Genomic DNA, 21,607 nt, shown 5'->3' on the forward strand with positions numbered 1-21,607 from the left:
AAATGGCCTCAGACGGCCACCTACATCTGGCCCCTAGGCTTCAGACTGTGTAATCATGGGCAATACAAGGAATGTTCCTGTGGTTCAGTTACCTTTTGTACAAGAATATTGTTAGTGCCTAGAAGCTGCCTAGCTTGATCTGTACTAGAATATGTATGAATTCACATTGACCCAACGTAAACGTTCCGGTGCTCCCTGATGTGACTAGTTTGTCTCTTCTATAACGGCTTCTTTGTTCTCAAATGTACCATGAGGTAATTTGCACCGCAATATGGAATGGACGAATGTAATTGTTTTCATCTGTTGTTGTGCTCCTATTTTGCAGTCCTGTGACGATGTAATGGGATAATTGTTTACTGCAATTATCCTGCCACTTAAGGGATGGTACACGTTGCATCAAAAAAGGAAATATCACTGTGTCGCACTGACGATCACTGACTCCCCTTCTGCTCCACAGGCCTGGCCGAAATTTAAATTACACCAGCATAATTTGAAGAATTTTGCATTACGCTTGTTACAGAAAAGTACACCATTTTGCATATTAATGTGCCAATAACATTAAATATTTATAGCGCATGCACCATTTGCAATAAAAATTCACCACAAGGAACAACAGAACACAAACAGCAAAGGTTAATGTAAGCAGATCATTGAATGTGTAGAGCCTTGTGAGTGTGGGTCAGCAGGTTGAATTGGCATCTGTGCTGTACGGGGAGGCAGTGGAGTTGCCTGAGGTGGTGCGTGATGTTGGTTTGTTGGAGACGGCTGAGGGTGAGTCTGCCTGCGTCATTCTGTATGGTCTGAAGTCTTTGTAGGAGGTGTGCGTGTGCAGCGATTCCTACCTAGAGGGTATTGCATTAGTTCAGTCGACTAGTGATGCGGGCCTGTGTCACGGGGCGTCTCGTGTGTAGGGGTAGCCACTTGAAGATCTTATATAGCATGCTCAGAGTGAGGAAGCAGGCGGATATGGCGTTGATCTGTGATTTATTGGTGAACTTGTTGTCAATGGTGATTTCGAAGTTTCTGGTGTGGTCGGAGGGAGTGGGTTTGGGCCCTAGGTCTGATGCCCACTAGGAGCTATTCAATGTGTTGGTGCTGTTGCCAAAGATCAGTAGTGCGCTACTCACACATGAGGGTCTCAAGGCGCTGGGGGTGATGGGGGTAGTAGCTCTGGTCAGTCGAAGAGCCTGGTCTTGAGGGTCTTCCTGAAGATGTGCATGGTGGGGGGCACGTCTAATGTTGATCGGCAGCTCGTTCCAGGTCTTAGCCGAGATGTAAGAGAAGGTTCTTCAACCCGTTCTTGCTCTGAAGATGCACAGGGGTTTGGCGAGGGCGAGGTCAGCAGATCGGAGGTTCCTCTTGGGTACATGGATGGAGATTCTCTCATTGAGATATTGTAGTCGGGTGTTGTGGAGGCATTTGTAGGCGTGGGTGAGTATCTTGAAAGTTACTCTTTTCTCGACCGAGAGTCAGTGGAGTTTACGCAGGTGCTAGGGATGTGTTTGTGTCGAGGGATGCCAAAAACAAGTCTGGCTGCGGTGTTCTGTATGGTCTAGAGTTTGCGGAGCAGAGACTTGTTGATCCCGGTGTAGAGGGCATTTCGGTAGTCCAGTCTGCTGGTCGTGAGTGCGCGTTGATGGTCTTCCTTGCTGTGGGGAGGATCTATTTTGAGGTCTTTCAGAGGATGCGGAGGGTGTTGAACAGGTGGAGGCAGTGACATTGACCTGCCGGGTCATAGAGAGGGAGGAGTCAAGTACGATGCTAAGGTGTCGGGCGTGGTCCATGGGTGTGGGGAGGCTGCAAAGAGCAGTGGGCCACCAGGAGTTGTCTCATGCAGAGGGGGAGGGTCCGAGGACCTCAGTTGAGCTTCAGGCAGCTGCTGCTCATCCAGGATATGACGTCTTTCATTCCTTCCTGGAAGTTGAGTCTGGTGGTGATGGGGTCCTTCGCGAGGGAGTGGATGAGCTGGGTGTCATTGGTGTAGGATACTATGCTGAGTTTGTGCTGTCTGACCGTGGCAGCAAGGGGGGCCATGTAGATGTTGAAGAGCGCGGGACTCAGCGATGATTCTTGGGGTACTCCGAAGTTGATTTCTGTGGCTTTGGAGAGGAATGGTGGAAGACTGAGTAGAAAATTAGGTTGAGACAGTGGGATCTGATGATGTTGACCAGAGGGTCATCTATGGGTTGAAGTGAGTAGGACTGAGTGATGAGCCCTGGGGGACTCTGTAGGTGATCTCCTAGGGTTCGGAGTTGAAAGGTGGGAGGTAGATCCTCTTGGTTCTTCCAATTAGAAAGGAGGTGATCCATCTAAGCATGTCCCCTTGGATGTTGATGTGGTGGAGTCTTTCAATCAGCATGTGTGTAGGGATATGGTGTTGAAGGCTGCAGAGGGGCCGATGAGGATCAGAGCTGCTGTCTCTCCTAGGTTGAGTAGGGTTCAGATGTCATTGGTGGCTGCAGTCAGGGCACTTTTGGTGCTGTAATTGCTGCAGAAACCAGATTGAGAGGCATCAAGTAGCTGGTTCTGCTCCAGGTGTGTCATGAGTTGATTGTTGATGATGTTTTCCAGTACTTTTGCTTGAAATGGGAGCAGAGAGATTGGTCGGTATTTTTTCAGTTTGCTAAGATCAGCAGAGGACTTTTTGAGTAGTGGTTTGACTTTGACGTGTTTCCAGGCATCAGGAAATGTTGTAGTGGTGATAGGGTGGTGAGTTCCTGGCCAACACATTGGTTTCTGATGTTGAAGATGTGATATAGTCCTGGGTCTGTGGGAGCTTCCGATTGGATGACTTTTGATGGTGGAAGTGGAAATGGTGTACTGGTTGAAAAGGAGATTCCAGGTGGTCAGTCTGTAGTATGTGTTGGTTGCGGTAGTGGTGTATCTTTCATGGAAGTTCATGTCTGGGACAGATGTGGGTTTGAGCCAGGTCTCGGTGAGGAAGACAATGCCAGGTGTGAAGGTGGCGATGAGGTGCCATAATTCAGTGGAATGCTTGCATAGTGAGTGTGGGTTGAAAAGGGCACATGTGAGTTGCTGTTTTTGTTCAGGTGGTGTGTTCGGGGTGGGGCAGGTAGGTGGGCTGGTGTGTGTGCTGTGGCAGGTGAAGTGGCAGTGAGTGCACGTGAAAGGTCCTATCGTGGAGCGGGTGTCAGAGTGGTGGCAGTGCTTGTTGCGAGATCAAGGGTGTAGAGCTCAGCAATGGTGTGTCTTCGGGGGCCGCAAGGTCTTCAGCGGTCATAGCGCTGGGCATGGTCCAGGGAAGGCGGGTGCAGATGAGCTTGCCATTGGCATACCAGCGGCACAATCATGCTGCGGCCTCTGAATTAAGTAGCTCCTGGGGTGGATGAGGCTTCTGTTGGCGGGAAGAACAGTGAGTGAGAAAAACAAGGCCGGAAAACCCTAGCAGGAAAACCCGAGCAGCGGCGGTGTCACTGGATCAGTTTGGAACTAACAGGACCTTGAGGCCACAGGCGTCTGACAGGCTAAGTGTCCAAGTGTCTTCTCACATAGACCCCTAAACCAAACCAAATTCTTCATGCTTGTTGCTCCTCTGTACTGTGGGCCTAATTACAAGTAGTTGTTACTTATGTTTTACTGGTAACAGCAGTTGCTGGCCATTTACTGGTGAGTGGTATTCCACTCGGATATTTGACCTGCTGCAGAAGGGAAAATGTCGAGGTGAGATGCTGTGGAAAAATGCTGGAATTGGCACAGTAAACCTGATTTCCTTAGGTTATTCCCCAAAAATACCTGTTACTTCTTCCCTCCATAATTACCTGGAGTCCTGGAACTGGTAATCGCAGGGTGGGGTTGAAATTCCAATGATTATTAACGAACACTTATAATGAAACTCTTTCTATGTTACAGACCATAAACAATAATGTAGCAAGATATGCCTCTGACTTTAGCTTGTTTATGTAGATTTCCACCAAGATATGTTGAGAACATTAGCTACACGCAAAAGAATGAGTACAATCACATTAGCTACAAGTAAAAGAATATGTACACTGAAAAAGTGCTGTCAATAAATCATTGTGACATCAGAACGAAATTCATAACAATCCTTTTTTATGAGATCTGTAGATATCCAGTAGGTGGCACCAAAGCAACACTGATGTTGAACTTGCCACTTCAAAATGTATTTGCAGATTATTTTAAGAATGCTGCACCAGGAGTAACTCCAAAAAGGCCAAATGCTCCCCAAACTTGATGCAATGTGTAATCTGTTTTGTGGTTTAAATTGTGTTTGTAAAGTGAATGCCCCTCTCATTTTTGGATTGAAAAACTAGGGGTGTGATGCTGGAAAGTAAACTTATACTTTTGTGTAAGTTCACAATTGTTTGGTATTCACAAAGGGATTTATGAGTAGTATTTTTAAAAGTGTGAAGTCTCTTTGTACTTAAAAACTGCTGTTTTCTTCTAAGCATGACTGCTTTACATTTATTTCCTTGATTTCACTAAACTGTGCTAAGGCTACTAATAAGACAAACTACTATCCTCCCCTTAGAATCTAAAAAAAGGAAGGGCTTAGGGTTAGGGTTGAATTGGTTCTTAGGGCAAGGATTGTTATTGTTATTTTTAGAGCAAGGTCGGTGGTATCGATGATAGGTATATAGGCGCTGGAGGGATATTCACTCTAGGTTATTTTGTGGAAAATATTTATTCTTAACGGTGATATAGGGATGGGGAGAACCACCCGCCACCCTAAACCTCTGTGGTAAAACCAATCAGAACAAAACAACAATTATACCCTAGTACATGTAATTTTCATTAAAAATTTCTTTTCAGAGATTTGTAAAAATACACAACAATGTGGATCAGGGGGTATAGCGTTACCGGATGTGCGCAGATACTAATGGGCCTCCCGGTTAGCGGCCATCAATCACGGTCTTTATGGTCCGGAAAACAACCCTGGATACGCCATGGATAGGTGGCTCCTGGGTGGCGGAAATTACTATAGGGCGCTCTACTCGAGGTCTCTAGATGGGCGGATGTCGGGTACAACGAAAACGGTGGTCCATATTTGGAGGGCGATTACCAAGGCGCAGGGCTGGAAAGGTAAACTGACCAGGCTGACCCCACTATACGACTCGGATAACCTGGGCAAGTTATGGCACACCAAGGGCTTCGATAAGTGGGACCTCATAGGCATCTCCAGGGTGGAAGATATGTTGTTGAGAGGCGAGATTAAGACCTTCCCCCAGCTACAGGATGAATATCAGTTGGGTGCCTCGGAGTTCTTCCGGTATGCCCAGTTACGCCACGCATTACTTTCTGCTAGGCCGGAGGAGGGAGATATCCCAGAAAGCTCCCCGTTGGAAGATAGGGTTCTGGACGGCCATGTGCCGGACAGCGCCATTTCACTGTCCTATAAGAAGCTTATAAATGTTCCTACCGACCTCCTCCTGGGTGTGAGGGACCAGTGTAGTGGCGGTGCGTCCATTGGGGGCGTTGGGGCGTTGCCCCCCCCGCACGTACCCGCAGCTCCCTCGGCATCTCTCTGAACTGAAGTAAACTGTTTACTTAAGTTCAAATACGCGAGGGACAATGCCTGTCAGTTAGCATGATGCAGGACCGCCCACCCTCTTCAGAGTCTGAAGGGGGTGGGCGGTCCTGTGTCATGTTGACTGACAGGCATTGTCAGGGGCAGACAGCAGCACAGGTGCGCAAGAATGGGGACGGAGGCACATTTTTCATCCTTGCCCACGCATGCGCACTTGTGCCTGCTCGCATGCCCATAGGAGAGCGAAACATCGCTCTCCTAATGGGCAGGCGGGCAGAAAGCAAACATGCCCTGTGTCAATCCTGGTGCTGCTCCTGCGCCAGGATTGGCTGAGGACGGAGGGCAGGGTTTCCGGTTTCCGCTCCAGTGAAGGCGCCAAGGGCCTAGAAGATGCGGAGCTGACCGGCGGTCAGGTAAGTTTTCTTCCTTTTTATTCCCCGGTAAAGTGTGTATTGAGTCTGCGCCTCTCCCTCCCTGTTTCAATTCCTTCTACAACACTCTGCCTGCTGCTGTTCCGTGAACTGAAGCGAGGTGGGTTTTTTAACAGGAACCCGAGCAGATGTCCCGCGAGTTAATGTGCAGAGGGGTTCATAAGCCTATGTTTGCCGTCATCATTATTTATTCAACATTAAAGGCTTGCTTCATCAAGCGGATGCCCGAGTTTTATTTCCTGTTTGAGACCTGGTTGGCAGCTGTGCAAATGCTTTATCGTGACGTCAAATTTACAAAACCTGATCTTGAGTTTATTTTCGGTTGTTTGTTTCATTGACCCCGTCGAGGTATGTTATGCTCTCCGAGCGACATCGATGTGCCTGCCCTAGTCTTACAGAGCTGGCTTAAATAAACCAGGCGTGAGGATTTAAACGGCCCCGTGAGGTATAGAACGTTTTTTGTCGATAGGGAATGCAGCAGGTCAGAGAACCGGCTCAGAGGGCAGCTTGTTGTTGGCTATGTCAAAGGCTGCTGGAATGGATGTTCAGGTGAAAGGGCCTCCAAGTGGCATGAAGGTCAAAGGGAGGTCAGCTGTCGGAATGTGGAAACACTGGTGTGTGAGGCAGAGCCAGTACTCGTTTGTCATGGAGACAAAAGTGTACGAGTTTTCCACTTTCTCATTGAAGGAAAATGTCCCATAACTAGTGTGCCAGCGAAAGAGGGAGCTAGGGTTAATGCCGCATTCAAGCCTCTCTGATCGGAGTTTTCAGCTGTTGAAAAGTGGGTCAAAGGAGGGATGTCTGTGTGGTGTGTAACTGACTCATCTCCAACCCCGCCGGCCTCTCGGATGCATCAGGAATTCTCGCAGGTATGCTGTTCGTTCGTAGTATGGGGTAAGCTACCAGCACGCACCGGTCGAAGAAGAGTGCAGGGAAGTGCTTGCTCACGCTGCCTGGCCTGGCATCCTGTCAGTTTTTAGTCATCTTGGGATCAAACGAGCATGTATTTGTCGTGGGCGGGGTGAGTTGTACATCTGTTACCTGAAGTACATTTTATTTTGTGGCATCAGTGTGTATTGTAATGACGTATCTAAGGTGATTAATTAGATGCATTTTATATTGACTTTAAGTTGAGAAAATACAGGAAAGATTGTGATGTGAATAGCTGAAGGAACCAGAGTACCTCAGAGTTTCACTAGAAAACAACTTCAAAATACTAACCTTGATGTCTGATGTGGTGTGAAAAACTGCAAGTACCAGAATGCCTCTCTGGGGGTCTCACTGAAGAAAGTGTTTCAGAATGCGCAGAGAGTTGAAGGGAGTAACGTGGTGATTGTTGGAAGGTTTAATATGTGTGACCTTAGCAGGGTTTCAGTTTTCAGAGGAAGTGTGTCTGAAATTAATTGCACAGTAGTTCCAGTGAAAGCTGCGGATGTCAGAGCTTTCAAACCAGTACCAGCGGCAGCCGTACAAACCTTCTCCTAAACTCAGCACAGCATAGGAAGGTTGTCATAGGCCCCATTTCAAGCAGGGGATTCTCTGGTCAAAGCTGTGTCACGAGTGGCAAATAACATTGCCATAGGAGGCCATCACGGTAGCTCAGTGGGCTGTGTGCCTACTTGCAAGTCGGAGCTAAGTGGCTGCGACAGACACAGTCTGGTCCAGCCTGCTCTTTCCCAGCACTGCACAGTCGATGAGTGTATTTATTGTATAGTTAAAACCGTTACAAGAGTGTGTGTGTTCTAAGGTTAATATGGGTAAATGATAACATCAGCATACGCAAAGATTAGATTGTCCTCTATAGCTCATAAAAATTGGCGATTTCTTAAATGATAAATAATTCAATCTTATTGCTTTATTAACCTTCCTGCTTCCTAAAATTTGATTGAAAATGCACCATTATCCCACTCTTTTTTTCAAAATTAGGTTGATCAGGCTCGCTTGCTCGCCGCGGTGCAATACGACAATTTTACGCCCACCACTTTCAAATGTCACCAGCCGCCACTGGACCAGTGGGTGCGTGATGGGTTGGAAATCGATGACGAAGACTTGCAGAGTGCGGTGTCCTCCCCCAAGGAGGTTGCCGTCTCTTCCCGTCTCAGATTGGTGCAGCTTAAGATCCTGCATAGGGTTTACGTGACTGGCCCCCGACTTGTGCATATGGGCTTCTCGGTCGATGGGCTTTGTCGCCGTGGCTGTGGTGCCCTGGCCACTTTTATGCACATCCTTTGGGAATGCCCCGCCATGGAGACGTGTGCATCTGATAATGGGTGAGGTGACAGGGGTAGCAGTTAATGCGGAGGCTAGGAGGTGCCTCCTCAACATCTGGGACCTGACGGACCACAAAGTGGCTCAGACGCAATGGGTGACACTTGGCAACATGGTGGCTAAACGTGATATCGCTCAGAAGTGGGGAGCTTCAGTAGCTCCCAAGGTTGTGCAGTGGAAAGCCAATATGTATTGGTGTATGTTCAGGGAGAAGACGGTCTATGTTGCCAGGGGTAAACCCAAAAAGTGGCAGAAGTTGTGGGGGGCCTGGAATATGTACAGGGGAGACATTTGCATACCCCTGGAGCCTGTCTCGCTGGAGGAACATCTGTCGCCGTAGCCTGCGACACCAACTGCAATACGCTGTGAATTTTATCCTGTGTCTTCCTCCCTCCCCTCCTCTCTCCGGACCTTTTATCCTGTTTTCATACTTGTGTTCCCTATGCTCCTCCCCTGCCCCCCAATAACGCCTCACTGATTTCATGTACTCCATTGCCTATCTCCTTGCGCCCTATCTGGCGCTCCTTTTTCTTCTATTTCTCTCTGTTCCTTTATAAAAAAGTAAAATCAACCTTCATTGTGCTGCTGCATTGATTCTTGCACTATTGTTCTCCTGATCCGTTATGCTGCCTTGCCTCCGGGATGTCAGGCTGAATAGCTGTGTGCCCTTTTTCGAATAAAGGTTTTAAAAATTTAAAAAAAAAAAAAACAATGTGGATCAATTGTATCAACTCTTTTTTCTTTTTAATCAATCTTCATGATGTTAGGCATTCTTGTTTCCCAAGCCAACACGTGTTTCGTCGCCTCTTGCAAATTAGTACCTGAGACTTGTTCACGGCTAAGTTAAAACATATGTATGTACAGTGTAAGTTTTCCGTTATTGCACAGTTTGCAAGTAAAAACCAACAGATGTGCCCCCAGGACAATCTCCCAGTGTTACTACTTGCACCCAAAATAAAGGTGCAAAAACATATTAATTCATGCATAGAGCAAAAAGTGAATGCTGGAACAAATTATTCATAGGACTATGCATATATGTTAATCACATATTACATATTATTTCGAAACAGAAGGGGCTCATGAGTTTGTGGTTGATTATGTGTTGGGGAATAGCCATATATGAATTTCTACCTACTCTATCACCAGAAACAAAAGTACGTCAACCAGTGACAAAACATTCCGCAGAGAATGAGAAAACCCTTAAGCTCCCTATTCATACTCACCTTATGTTGTGATCATGCATCATAGTTTGGTTGGGTCAAAGTCCATACACTGACCTGTACGTATTCTCAGTATTCAATTCTGTGAATATAAATATGATTGTATATCCATAAGTACCTTTTATAACCACCAGCCTCAATTGGCAGTTACTTCATTCATATTGTCAAAATTCCTTTCATATGGCGATAATTTCAGGCCACATGGTCCCGTGGCGTGAGATGAGCTTCCAAAATTCCAAAGCAGTAAGGCAAATATACAGTTCAGCCACTAGCCAGTATCCAGAATCTAAAAGCAACAATAAATCAGATTGCCCAGTCTCAGTCAAGCTACTAATCAAAGGCTAATTTAGTTCAAAGGTTTAAGTTATGTTTAATAATGATAGAAATGGTATTCTCTATTTTAGGAAGTAATGGTATGAACTGGCATGTAAAACCTGACTCCGTGACATTATGTCTCCACAATACCATTCTAGTCGTGTGACATACCATGTATATCTTAAGACAGCATGCATGGTATTTAATTAGCTAGTAGAAACAGCCTCCATGACACTGCCATTATCGTTTTTTCTGATATATATTATATCACGAGACAGCATGCTCAACACTATGCGCTAAACCGTACCCATAGGAAACCCATATTTCCTTACCTCTTCTGCCAAGAAAAAGGGCGCCTACTTCTCGTCCTCCTTCCTCACACCGTAAACTCAAGTGCGAGTCCCGGCATTCACACAGGCATCGGAAGATAATATTTCTGGGTCATGTGATCACGCAATCACGCGTGATCACGTCTGTGTCCTAAAGCGAGCGCCATTTTAGGAAGGTCTGAATCATAACTAATTTTTTTTTTAAATAATAAAGGAAACGGATATTCTAGTTTATGGGCGCTCCAAGGTAATTTCGGAAATGTGCTTGCCATCGCATATTATTTATGGGGACAGCAAATTAATATTTAAGGAAATTAGAATAAACCGAAAATTAGAATTTTTTGTTAAAAAAATTAGTAATAATTAGATTAATGCCGCTTAGTGTTCTTGTTATTGAAAGGTTATTGCCTTCTATTTACAAACACATTATTTATACGTATTTTGTATCTTTAGGGCTAATACCACAAAGTTAGCAGCGATACTGGGCTAAAAGTGATCCTATCGAGGATATCTGTCCATCATAAGTATCCAAAGTGTATGACTTAACCCTAAGTTAAACATAGCCATCATTCTATACTCCTCAGAGCTGTAGTACATTATTGGTTCGGTATTTCATCAAACAATTATTCATTCAATCAACATTATGTGTATGCTCTGTCCACTATGTACGATTTGTCAGTGACTATTCAGTGGAAGTAACATTTTCACCACATGAGCATGTTTACAATTCATGCCCAATAACACATTATCATATTTCAATGTAACATCAGATTACACGCAAATTCATTTTCTACAGCTGCAGTATTAGAATTTTGGGTGAACATTCAGAGGTACGTTCATCTGTCTAGGAAATAATGCATCTTGTGGTCAATGTTCATCCCTGTCTCAGTCCCCCGTAATTTCAGTATCCAAGATGCTTCAGTTCTACGTAGTTGTAATTCCCTGTTGCCCCCCCCCCCTCGGGTGTCTAAATGTGTGTTCTATCACAAAGAAAGAAAAATCTTTGTGTGCCCTTGTGCGTGGCAGTGTGCGTTGTGTGTAGAAATGGGGTATCTGTGGTCACCTTGTTTCACCGCCCTCATATGCTCCCCAATTCAGTCTCGTAGTGGTCTTATGGTACTTCCCACGTACATTTTGTGACATCTGCATACTATTATATAGACTACAAAGTTCGTGCTGCAGTTTATATGTGTTTTAATCATGTATCATTTCCTATCCGGGCCTTTAAAATCTAGTTTTTTGTTCTGGGCCCATTTGCACACAGTGCAGGGACCACACCCAAAAAATCCAATTGAGCGATTTGTCAGCCAATTGGTTTTGGTTTTTTGTGTAGGTTAGCTTGGACTTAGGATGTTTCTTAGGCACATTCCTCTCCTATATGTTATCTCTGGTCTGTTGCTAATAGCATCAGTCAGTGTACTGTCCTCTTTCAAAATGTGCCAATGCCTGTTCATGCTTTTGCTAAGGACACTTGAGAGGTCGTTGTAATTTGTGATTATTCTGATCTTTGTGTCTGTTTTCTTCTTACTAGTGTTCTCTCTCAAGGTGTCTATTCTATTAGTATTTTCTATTCTTCTCAGTGCTTTATCTAGAGTGCTATTGTCATAACCCCGTTGTTTAAAATGTTGAGTCATTGAGTCCGTACATGCTTTAAAATCAGATTCAGAGCTGCAATTGTGTCTTGCTCGTACGTATTCTCCAAAAGGAATCGCGTTTATTTGGTGTTTGGGGTGGCCGCTTGAGGCGTGCAAGATAGCATCTCTGTGTGTTCCCAAGTGCTTGCTGATCGTTTACTTAATGTCTTTCTAATGACTGTCAGTCCACATTCCCTTGTGATGCTTGTATAAAGGGCGGTCACGTCCAAGGTCACTAATGTCATGTATTTGTCCCAAGTGATGTCTGAGAGGAGACCCAATACGTGTTTCGTGTCATGTATAAATGATGGTAAATTGTATACTAATGGTTTCAGAAAAATGTATACATACTGGGACAATTTCTCGGTCGGTCCCTCGATCCCTGATATTATGGGCCTGCAGGGTGGGAATGGTAGGATTTTGTGAACCTTCGGCAGAGTGTAGATGCAAGGGTATTTAGGCCTGTCAATCCTAAGGTAGCTGTACTCATCTTCATCTAGTAGGCCCATTCCATGCCATTGTTTGAGGTATCTATTGATGTGATCACTTAATGTCCAAATTGGGTTGGTGGAGAGGGGTTCGTAGCACTCCAAGTCCGCTAATTGTGAAAGTATCTGGTTCTCATAGTCTGTGCTGATCATAATAACAATATTTCCCCCCTTGTCTGCCTCCTTGATGGTTATATTTTCGTCATTTCTGAATTCCTTAAGTGAGAGTCTCTTCCCCATGTCAGGTTATCATTCACTATTTGTTGGCTGTGTTTTTTAGCGTCATATTTATCTAAGTCAGTGAGTACAAGTTTGTGGAAAATGTCAATGTTGTTGCCAGTGTATAGGGTAGGTGTCCATTTGGATTTATTCTTTAAGCCACTTGCTATCTGTTCATTGCTGATCACATTCAAATCATGCATGATAATGTCAGTAGTCACCACTTCATCTTCGCAATCAGTAAGTGACAACAAAAGTCTGGTGTCTAAAATTTCTTGCATAGTGATTTCACTCAGCACATGTTTTTGCTGCTCAACATTCATACCTTTATTTGTTTCTTTGCACATCATAAAGTGTTTCTTTATCTTCATTTTACGCATGAATTTAAACAAATCGATTTTTAAATCAACAACATTGCCATTATTCCTGGGACAAAAACTCAATCCTTTCTTCAGAAGAAACACATAATCATTAGTCAAGGATCTTTCTGATAGCTTGATAATATTTACATCATCTACTTTCCCTTGTTCCGTGAACTTGTCCTCATGCCTTGTTTTTCCTCTCCTGTTCCCCCTTCTTTTGCCTCTCCTTGTCTTGGGCTTATTGTGGGGCGGAGATTCTGTTCCCTGTTGCCTCTTTTTATTCTTAAAACTTCCTTTAAAAAACAATTTTCATCACCTGTTGTATCTGTGGAGCCCCCTTCCTGCTCAGACCCACTGGTGACTTGTGTATCTAGAGAAGTAGTACTGGAACTAATGGAGGCTGCAGTTGTCACTTTTTTACTGTCATCTTTAGTGACCAAATGATCGTATTCTTTTGCAAAGGTGAAAATTCTACCATTTTGGTAGTCCATCTCATCTCCTTTAAGTTTTTTGGTCTTACGCATCTTTATTTCAGACAGATGGCGTTTCATGATGTCGTCTAAGATGTTATAGTTTTTCTCAGTTGCTTCCGGGAGATTAAGGGATTTAATTTCTTTTTCTAATGTCTCTATTTCTGATTGTAGTTTAGCTGGTTTTCTGTCACAATTTTCTATTAGAATTCTCATTAGTTTGTTTGAGTTGTCAGTCAGTTCCTGTTCCCAGGCTATCAATAAGTCTATGTCTAAATCATCATAGGTCGATATGATTTGTGATCTCAGCCCCGTAGGTATTCATTGGACTCTAATGTATTGCCTTAGGGTGGCCCCGTCTCACCATTTGGATGCTTCATTCCTACGTAATCTTTTTAGGCGTATAAACTTATCTCTAAGTCCCTCATTTTTAGGTCTTGTGTTTGGCAGCGCATGAGCTGCATGCGCTGTCTCAGAGAGACCTAAAGTAATGTGTATGTTGGCTCAAGGAGGCAGACAATGGGGGAAATATTGTTATTATGACTAGCACAGAATATGAGAACCAGATCCTCTCACAATTAGGGGACTTGGAGTGCTACGAACCCCTCTCCACCAACCTAATTTGGAAACTAAGTTATTACATCAATAGACACCTCAAACAATGGGATGGAATGGGCCTACTAGATGAAGATGAGTACAGCTACCTGAGGGTTGACAGGCCTAAATACCCTTGCATCTACACTCTGCCGAAGGTTCACAAAATCCTACCATTCCCACCGGGCAGGCCCATAATATCAGGGATCGAGGGACAGACAGAGAAATTGTCCCAGTATGTATACATTTTTCTGAAACCATTAGTATACAATTTACCATCATTTATACGTGACACGAAACACGTATTGGGTCTCCTCTCAGACATCACTTGGGACAAAGACATGACAGTAGTGACCTTGGACGTGACCGCCCTTTATACAAGCATCAGAAGGGAATGTGGACTGACAGCCATTAGAAAGACATTAAGTACACAATCAGCAAGCACTTGGGAACACACAGAGATGCTTATTTCAATGATAGAATTGATTCTTGACAATAAATTTTTTTTGTTTAAAGACAGATGGTACAAACAAAAACAGGGTGTGGCCATGGGTTCCAGTTTCTCTCCCTCGTACGCCAACCTGTTCATGGGATGGCTCGAGGAGAAGTGGATTTGGGGCCCATGTGGCTCTAGGTGGTCTGACCCCATTTTATTCTGGGGCAGATACATCGATGATTGCCTGATGGTATGGACAGGAGACACTGCAAAACTAATAGACTTGGTCAATCACCTCAATAGTAACACCTCTATTATCAGGTGTACGTATGAATACAGCAAAGAGAAGATAACCTTTCTTGACATAGAACTATATGTTAAAGACGACCAATTCCACAGTAAACTTTATCGCAAGAGTACGGCAAGTAATGCTATCTTGCATGCCTCAAGCGCCCACCCCAAACAAACGCAATTCCTTTTGGAGAATATTTACGAGCAAGATGCAATTGCAGCTCTGAATCTGATTTCAAAGCATGTACGGACTCAACGACACAACGCTTTAAACAACGGGGTTATGACAATAGTACTCTAGATAAAGCACTGAGAAGAATAGAAAATACTGATAGAATAGATACCTTGAGAGAGAACACTAGTAAGAAGAAAACAGACACAAAGATCAGAATGATCACAAATTACAACGACCTCTCAAGTGTCCTTAGCAAAAGCATGAACAAGCATTGGCACATTTTGAAAGAGGACATTACACTGACTGATGCTATTAGCAACAGACCAGATATAACATATAGGAGAGGAATGTGCCTAAGAAACATCCTAAGTCCAAGCTACCCTACACAAAAAACCAAAACCAATTGGCTGATAAATCGCTCAATTGGATTTTTTGGGTGTGGTCGCTGCACATTGTGCAAATGGGCCCAGAACAAAAAAAGAGATTTTAAAGGCCCGGATGGGAAACGATACATGATTAAAACAAATATAAACTGCAGCACAAACTTTGTAGTCTATATAATAGTATGCAGATGCTTCAAAATATACGTGGGAAGTATCATAAGACCACTACGATACAGAATTGGGGAGCATATGAGGGCGGTGAAACATGGTGACCTCAGACACCCCATTTCTACACACATTGCAGACTGCCATGCACAAGGGCCACACAAAGGTTTTTCTTTCTATGGGATAGAACACACATTTAGACACCTGAGGGGGGCAACAGGGAATTACAACTACGTAGGACTGAAGCATCTTGGATACTGAAATTACGGGCGACTGAGACAGGGATGAACATTGACCACGAGATGCATTAATTCCTAGGCAGATGAAAGAACCTCTGAGTGTTCACCCAAAATTCTAATACTGCAGCTGTAGAAAATGAATGTGTGTGTAATCTGATGTTACATTGAAATATGATAATGTGTTGTTGGGCATGGATTGTAAACATGCTCACGTGGTGAAAATGTCCCTTACACTAAATAGTCACTGACAAATCGTACATAGTGGACAGAGTATACACATAATGTTGACTGAATGAATAATTGTTTGATGAAATGCCGAACAGATAATATACTACATCTCTGAGGAGTATAGAATGATGGCTATGTTTAACTTAGGGTTAAGTCATACACTTTGGATATTATAATGGTCAGATATCCTCAATAGGATCACTTTTAGCCCAGTATCGCTAGTAACTTTGTGTTATTATCCCTAAAGATACAAAATACGAATAAATAAGGTGTTTGTAAATAGCAAGCAATAACCTTTCAATAACAAGAACACTAAGGGGTATTAATCTAATTATTACAAATTTTTTTGACAAAAAATTCTAATTTTCTGATTTATTCTAATTTCCTTAAATATTAATTTGCTGCCCCCATAAATAATGTGTGATAGCAAGCACATTTGCGAAATTACCTTGGAGGCCCATAAACTAGAATATTAATTTCCTTTAATATTTAAAGAAAGATTTGTTATGATCCGGACCTTCCTAAAATGGCGCCCACTTTAGGAAACACACGTGATCACCCATGATTGTGTGATTACATGACCCAGAAATATTATCTTCCGATGCCTGTGTGAATGCCGGGACTCTCACTCAAGTGTACGGCGTGAGGAAGGAGGACGCAAAGTAGGCGCCCTTTTTGTTGACAGAAGAGATAAGGAAATGTGGGTCTCCTACGGGTACGGTTTAGCGCATAGTATCGAGCATGCTGTCTCGAGATATAATATATATCATAAAAAACGACAATGGTAGTGTGAAACCTTTATGTCATGGAGGCTGTTTCTACTAGCTAATTAAATACCATGCATGCTGTCTTAAGATATACAAGGTATGTGACACAACTAGAATGGTATTGTGGAGACATAATGTCACGGAGCCTGGTTTTACATGCCAGTTCATACCATTACCTCCTAAGATAGAGAATGCCATTTCTATCATTATTAAACATAACTTAAACCTTTGAACTAAATTAGTTTTTGAATAGTAGCTTGACTGAGACTGCGCAATCTGATTTTATTGCTGCTTTTAGATTCTGGATACCGGCTAGTGGCCGAACTCTATAATTGCCTTACTGCTTTGGAATTTTGGAAGCTCATCTCACGCCACGGGACCATGTGGCCGGGAATTATCGCCATATGAAAGGTATTTTGATAATATGAATGAAGTAACTGCCAATTGAGGCTTATAGTGGTTATAAAAGGTACTTATGGATATACAATCATATTTGTATTCACAGAATTGAAAACTGGGAATACGTACAGGTCAGTTTATGGACTTTGTCCCAACCAAACTATGATGCATGATCACAACATATGGTGAGGATGAATAGGGAGCTTAAGGGTTTTCTCACTCTCTGCAGAATGTTTTGTCACTGGGTGACGTACTTTTGTCTCTGGTGATAGAGTAGATAGAGTTGGTAGGAATTCATATATGGCTATTCCCCAACACATAATCAACAAAAAACTCTCGTCTGTTTGGAAATAATATGTAATATGTGATTAACATATATGCATAGCCCTATGATTAATTTGTTCCAACATTAACTTTTTGCTGCATGCATGAATTAATATGTTTTTGCACCTTTTTTTTGGGTGCAATTAGTAACACTAGGAGATTGCCCTGGGAGGCACACCTGTTGGTTTTTACTTGCAAACTGTGCCATAATGGAAAACTTACACTGTACATACATATGTTTTAACCTAGCCGCGAACAAGTCGCATGTACTAATTTGCAAGAGGCGACGAAACACGTGTTGCCTTGGGAAACAAGAACGCCTAACATCATGAAGATTGATTAAAAAGAAGAAAGAGTTCATACAATTGATCCACATTGTTGTGTATTTTTACAAATCTTTGAAAAGACGTTTTTCATGAAAATTACGTGAGCTAGGGTATAATTGTTGTCGAGGGTTGTTATTGAACCTAGGGCTTAGGGTTTAAGTTCTAGTTGGTTGATAGGGGTAGGGCTGTGATTGGGTTATAATGTTAGGGCTTGGGTTCTGGTTGGCTTGGGTTAGAGCTAGGATATCCATTGGCATAAGGACACCTGAACTCTAAGCTATTTAATCTTGGGGCTCAGGGCTTATCAGCCTGTGCATGGAAGCGAAGGGCAAAGAGGACCTGTTCGGGTTGGGCCTAGGGCCATAACACTGTCTGTTTCACATTCTAAAACTACTCCCCAAGAAAGAGCCACAAACACAAAATCACAACAAACACACACTACTCTCTACAAACATACACCATCAATCCACTATCCACACACTCACAAAACCCTTCCCGGTACAAGAAAATAGTCCCACATACCCTGTGATTTCTATACCTACAACCTCCTACACAATCCATTACTTTGTACTACAGCACAACCAAATACACTTTTAATGCAATGAAACACAAAACTCACACATATAATCTCACAAACCTACAACATAAATACCTCTCACTACCCTCTCACTACTCCTAACATTGCATTGTCACAACTCTGAACCATTACTTCAACCAACTTTTATTCCATTTACCAAAACAATAATCCTTTACTTCTCACAAACAACCAATGACAACACTCTATCAACAGACTCCTCCACAAGTAAAGCAATTTCATTCTCCTACTCCGCTTACACACATCTGTCAAAACCAATATTCTCCTTCTCTAGCCCCTTATAGAGACCTCACTCACACACAAGCCCACCCCTTTCTCATTCAACATTTACAACTAACCAACCCTTCACACTCAAACCATACACCTTAAATCACTAACAAAATACTAGACAATGCTGCCCCAATAAAACAAAGCCAAATACACATAAAAAATGAACAACATATTATCTCACTCATCCAACACCTCATACCCATCCCAACACACATACACTCACCACCAAACACCAGCAAAAATAACCCACATTTAAAGCCTCTCAAACTCACCTTTTGTATGAAGCAAATACAACAACCACCTAATCCACAAGCAGATAACAATAATTCCATGTCTATCAGCCATTGCTCATTTCAAAGCCATACAACATGACATTCATTCTCCACCAACAACCGTCTCCCACACACCATGCACCTTCAACATAAGCAAAAGAAAGTAACCGCACAACACTTCTTTACTTCATAATCCCTTATTTATCCCAGAACAAACCCAAAATACTCACGCTCCAGCAGCACAAACTCTCTTCACCACCAAATTTCTTTACGCTGCTTACTGATAAATGGTTGTTCCATCTCTAAAAACAAATACCACATATTCATCTTATCGGTAGACAGACATCCCGACCTACTGTGCATTGCAGAATCATGGCTATGGGAATATATGGCACTCGTATTACATGAAGCTGTTCTACCAGGATATAAAACTAATATTCAAAATTGCATTGGCAAAAGATGAGGCCGCGTAACCATTATATTCAAAGAAACAACAAATTTTACCAAAGTGGAGGATGTTTCTTTGCAAGGTTGTGAAACCATCCTTAAGAAGAATTTTTTAATAGGTTGTGAAACCCTGCTCATCAGATGCAACCCAACACCAACATTTTCCTGTTACTTTCTCCTTCTTTACAGACCACCACATAGTAATCCAACATTCCCAGACTAATTGATAGTCACAAGCTCTAATCTCCTTACAATATGCTCAAACCTATGCATCGTGGGTGACCTCAACATGTGGTTTATCAAACATAATTTTCCACACCCCAAAACTATCCTCTTTGGCCTAGACACGTACAACCTGCAGCAACTCGCTTCTAACTCCACACATATCGCTGGACACACTTTAGATTACATTTTTGCCATCCCAAACCTAGCACCAAAGAATTACTCCTGTAACATAATCAGAGCATTGCCTCATTGCCTTCCAACACAAGACACCACAACTCACTAAAACCATCCTACCCTCAACCACTCAACCACATGCCGACCATGAAACAAGCTGAATTTGGAGGAACTAGAAAAACTGCTTAGCTCCAACACAGATCTGGTCACCATCAATTCTATACAAACACTCTTTGGATGGCTCAAGAGACATTTTGACCTCCTAATTCCTCTGAAGAAACTTAAGCACAATACAATTAAACATACAGCTTGGATGAATAGAGAATTAAAAAAAATCATACAACTAAATGCTAAGCTTCAGTACAACTGGCTCGAAAAAACAACCCTGAAGACAAAATATGCCTACACAGACACAACAGAATACACAAGTCAACAATCAAACAACGATACTATTTAAACTGAATCCACAATGGAAAGTGTGCCAATAAAGAATTCTATAAAATGCTCACTGAATTCCATATACCAAAAAGGCCAGAAGCTACCAATACCTTTTATGAAGATGTTTATGAAAAACTGGCTACCCATTACCAATTTAACGCACATATGTTGGATTCCTACTTGAACAACAAATAAACATCAGCTCCAACCCAATTTTGACAATACCCTCCAGCCAAAGGCAAACACAGCAACTATGCTCCTTCAAAGAACAATCACCAACGGAATTTCTGAATCTTGATGAGGCAAGCAAGCCAGCCAGCTGACCCTTGTCCACCTCAAAAAAATCCTGCTATCAGCTTTCACAGCCATCCCAGTACAAATACTCATCAACAATTCTTTAAAAGGAATACTTACTCCTCATTTAAAAAAAAAACAACCTGGATAATCAAGATCCTAACAAATGCAGACATATTTCAAATGGACCATTCCTGGGCAAACCTATACATAAGAGCAGCTTTCGCCCAGATATCACAGTTCCTTAAAAGCAATTCAATACTTTCTGTCTATCAAACTAGTTTTTATTCAGGAAAAAGTACTAAATCAGCCTTAATCTCCCAATATCCATTTGGTATAACCTTAAGAACATAGTGGACCAGATCAGAGTTGCTTCCTTTCTTCTCTTGGACTTTTCAGCTGCCTTTGACACTGTGCATCATTATACACTCATCCAAAGACTTGAGGAAGCCAAAATGAAAGGCATAGCTCTCAATTGAATCATATCATTCACAACCCCCTTCTCTTCTAAACCGTACAACATAAAAACAGGAGTCCTTCAAGGCTCAATCATCTCACTCATGCTTTTCAACATCTATATATAATCACTAATAGATGTAATAACTGGTATGATATAATCTGCCATAACTATGCATATGACACCCAGATACTTCTAAAATTGGAAAACCAAAAGGACATTAAAACATCAAAACTCTTCCATTGCCTTGGGCCGTTGACCAGTTGATGACATGGAGACACCTCAAACTGAATGCTTCCAAAATAAAGATATTCACCTGTGAAGACTGGAAACCTTACGATCCTCTCTGTGCCTGGCCTGACAAACTATGACCATCACAAAAAATATCTAAAGAGGTAAAAAAAACTTTGGAATTACCATGGATGCCAAACTGTCAATGAATGTACAAGCGGATATGGTAGCCAAATCAGCTTTCTCACACTGAAAACATTGTGACACAGCTTTCCACATCTAGCATTCCCACTAAGGTTCCAGCTACCATCTACCTTGTCCTATTAAAATTGGACTACGCTAATGGTCTGTATCACGGCTCAACTTTGGCAACTATGAGAAGACCCAAAAAATTCAGAAAGCTGCAGCTAGACTCCTCCTACATGTAAAGCCACAAGTAACTCATCTCTCCTGCTTTGAGGGAGCTATACAGGTTACCAGTTGCCAGAAGATCCTCTTTCAAGCTGCTTTGTATCAAACACAATGCAATACATGGTAAAGGACTACTCTTCATCCGAAAGAAAATCTAAAAATACATTCAACAAAGGAACCTATGCTCAAGAATGGCTTTCCACCTCAATTCTATCTATATAATG

The sequence above is a fragment of the Lissotriton vulgaris genome, chromosome 1_1 (genome assembly GCF_964263255.1).
Source record: "Lissotriton vulgaris chromosome 1_1, aLisVul1.2, whole genome shotgun sequence".
NCBI classification, from domain to species: domain Eukaryota; kingdom Metazoa; phylum Chordata; class Amphibia; order Caudata; family Salamandridae; genus Lissotriton; species Lissotriton vulgaris.